Genomic DNA, 3,848 nt, shown 5'->3' with positions numbered 1-3,848 from the left:
TACTTACTCCGACCAATAACCAATAGCGGGATCTGGAGATCCATAATGGCTCCCACATATTCAACGATGACTTTAGTGATCGAATGAACCATTCACATATAATACCAATTCCCTTTGTCTCGCGATATTTTACTTGTCCGAGGTTTGATCTTCGGTATCACTCTATACCTTGTTCAACCTCGTCTCCTGACAAGTACTCTTTACTCGTACCGTGGTATGTGGTCTCTTATGAACTTATTCATATGCTTGCAAGACATTAGACGATATTCCACCGAGAGGGCCCAGAGTATATCTATCCGTCATCGGGATGGACAAATCCCACTGTTGATCCATATGCCTCAACTCATACTTTCCGGATACTTAATCCCACCTTTATAACCACCCATTTACGCAGTGGTGTTTGGTGTAATCAAAATACCTTTCCGGTATAAGTGATTTACATGATCTCATGGTCATAAGGACTAGGTAACTATGTATCGAAAGCTTATAGCAAATAACTTAATGACGAGATCTTATGCTACGCTTAATTGGGTGTGTCCATTATATCATTCATACAATGACATAACCTTGTTATTAATAACATCCAATGTTCATGATTATGAAACTAATCATCCATTAATCAACAAGCTAGTTTAAGAGGCATACTAGGGACTTCTTGTTTGTCTACATATCACACATGTACTAATGTTTCGGTTAATACAATTATAGCATGATATATAAACATTTATCATAAACATAAAGATATAAATAATAACCACTTTATTATTGCCTCTAGGGCATATCTCCTTCAGTAGTATACCGGCCTCTGGACGGTTTTTCCTTCCTCTTCTCTTTCAACCACAACCACTACGCTCACAACCCGGTTTGTTGCTGCTATGTACAACAGCATAGGCTCTCTTTCTAGAGGTGAAGCCAGTATGGGTGCTGTGGCCAGCATTGTTTTCAGTTCTTTAAACGTTGCGTCTGCCTGAGGGGTCCAGACGAACGTGTCAGATTTTTTCATCAAAGCATAGAGTGGCAGAGCTTTTTCTCCCAATCTGCTCACGAACCGGCTTAGCGATGCCAAGCTTCCGGTAAACTTTTGCACATCTTTTAGCTCTTGAGGGACAGTCATTCTTTCTATTGCCCGGATTTTTACCGGATTGACTTCAATGCCCCGGCTTGACACAAGGAAACCGAGCAACTTGCCGACAGGGACACCGAAAGTACATTTTGCCGGATTAAGCTTCATCCGGAACCGTCTTAGGTTATCGAATGTTTGCCGGATGTCATCGATTAAGGTGTTCTTTACCTTAGTTTTTATCACAATGTCGTCTACATAGACTTGCACATTCTTTCCAATTTGATCGAACAAGCATTTTTGCATACAGCGCTGGTACGTTGCACCAGCGTTGCGCAAACCAAAAGGCATAGTGACATAGCAATAAGCTCCGTGCGGGGTAATGAACGCAGTTTTTATTTGATCTTCCTTTTTCAAGGGAATTTGGTGGAAACCGGAATACGCATCCAGGAAGGACAACAACTCACACCCAGCAGTTGAATCAATCACTTGATCGATCCGTGGTAAAGGAAAAGGGTCTCTTGGGCAAGCCTTGTTTAGGTTGGTGTAGTCGATGCACATGCGCCACACCTTTGGAGCTTTTGCCTCCAAGTTCTCATCTTTTTTCTTTTCGACCATTACCGGATTAGCCAGCCACTCTGTGTGCGTGACCTCCACAATGAATCCGGCAACAAGCAGTTTGGTTACCTCTTCTCCAATAATCTTCCTCCTATCCTCAGCGAACCGGCGCAAGGGTTGCCGCACCGGCTTGGCGTCTTTCCGGACATTCAAGGAGTGCTCAGCCAGCTCCCTCGGAACACCTATCAAGTCATCAGTTGACCAGGCAAAGATATTCCGATTCTCACGGAGGAAGCTGACGAGCGCGCTTTCCTATGCTTGATCGAGTCCAGCACCGATGCGAACGGTGCGCTCTGGGTAAGCCGGATCCAGCACAATGTCCTTTGTTTCATTGGCCGGCTTGAATGCCGGTGAGCCCAAGCTTCCACTCATTGCCGCTAAACTCAACTGTGAGGATTGAGCCAGCGCAACCGCAGTTTGCATTCTTCTTTTTTCCTCCGCGATCACCAGCGATTCCGCTAGGTTTGACCCGGCAGATGCAGTTTCCAGTGAGACTTTGTAGTTCCCCACCACAGTCAATGGTCCACGAGGTGCCGGCATCTTCATTTTGAGGTAAGCTGTGTGAGTGGTAGCCATGAAAGCCGCCAACGCCGGTCTTCCTAGCAGCGCATGGTAAGGACTGTCTAGGTCCACCACCTCAAACTCAACATTTTCAACCCGGCAATTGTCACGTCCTCCAAATGCTACGTCCACCCGAACTTTTCCTACCGGGGCACAGGACAAGCCTGGAACGATTCCGTGGAACGTCGTACGCGTGGGCTGAAGCATGTTTTCTGTTATGCCCAGCGTATGCATGGTGTGCGTGTACATGATGTTTATGCTGCTGCCGTTGTCTATCAGCACCTTGCTGAATTTTACTCGAGTTTGCAGCCCTTTCATGATTGGGTCCACAACAAGAGCATATCCACCCGGATTCGGCATGATCTTAGGGTGATCCTTAAATGACCAGGTAATTTCCTGATCTGACCACAACATGTATTTGGGAACTGCCGGCATCACATCATTGACCTCCATGGAGCGGCGGTGCACACTTTGCCTGTCTGTTGGCTCAGTGACAAAGACAACACAGCACATATGCGGGCCCTCGTAAACATTCCGGCCTAAAGGTGCCGGTGGAGGTGGTTGATCATCGTTTTGCTCCACCCGGTTAACTTGCTGGTACTGCTGCCTATTTGGTTGCTGCTGTACCGGTAAAGCATTTGCTCCAGTGAGTGGTGGCGGTGGTGGTAATTGTTGTTGACGCAGCATATCTTGCGATGGTGGCAACACTGTTGAGCACCCTTGTGCCTGCGCGTCCTTTACCGCTCCCTTTTGCATCAAGTACTTGGTCCAAGAACAATCTTTCGTCAAGTGGTTTGACGGGTGATCTGGGTTTGGCGTGTGCCACCGGCAAGGTTGATCCATGGCGGCTTCCATGGTGTATTTTACGGGTTCCTGCCAATTCTTTTTCTGGCCCCAGGGTTTCTTTTCGACCCACTGCTTTTTTGGACCCGCCCATGGCTGCGATCCGGTTTTTTGCCTTTGGCCGCCGCCGGCATCATAATTTTCCTGCATGGCAGCAACGTGCTGCGGAGCGTACCTTCGATCCGGGAATTCTTCCCTTCTTTTGTTGTTCCGGTTGTCCCGGTATTGTTCCTGTCGCTGCTCCGGCTCAGCTTGTTCTGCTGGTTGCAATGGGTCTCCCAATGCATAGCTGTCCGCCACACGTATCATTTCCGCCAAGGTTGTTGGCATGCTTCTCTGCAGCTTTTGCCACAGCGGTGATCCTCTCCGGCATCCTTGACTGAACCAAGCAATCGCTTGTGCTTCAATCACTCCTTCACACGTGTTTCTTGTTGAGTTCCACCGGGTGAGATAATCTCTGTCTGTCTCACCGGCACGTTGCTGGCATAAAGCGAGCTGCTGGGGCCGGTTTGGCCTCTTGTAAGTGCTACTGAAGTTGTTCACGAAGGCTTCCTCAAAGTCCAGCCATCCGTTTATGCTTCCTGCCGGCAAGTTGTTAAGCCAAATCCGTGCAGGGCCTACCAGGTAGGACGGTATGATTCTCACTGCCCAACGCCGGTTTACTCCACCACCAGCTACATAAACAGTCAGGACATAGTCTGCCAGCCAATCTTCCGGCTTGGTCGTGCCATCATATGTTTTTGTGTCTCGAGGCAGCTGGAAGTTG

This window comes from Lolium perenne, chromosome 4 (genome assembly GCF_019359855.2).
Source record: "Lolium perenne isolate Kyuss_39 chromosome 4, Kyuss_2.0, whole genome shotgun sequence".
Lineage (NCBI taxonomy): Eukaryota > Viridiplantae > Streptophyta > Magnoliopsida > Poales > Poaceae > Lolium > Lolium perenne.
This window is presented reverse-complemented; position numbering follows the sequence as displayed.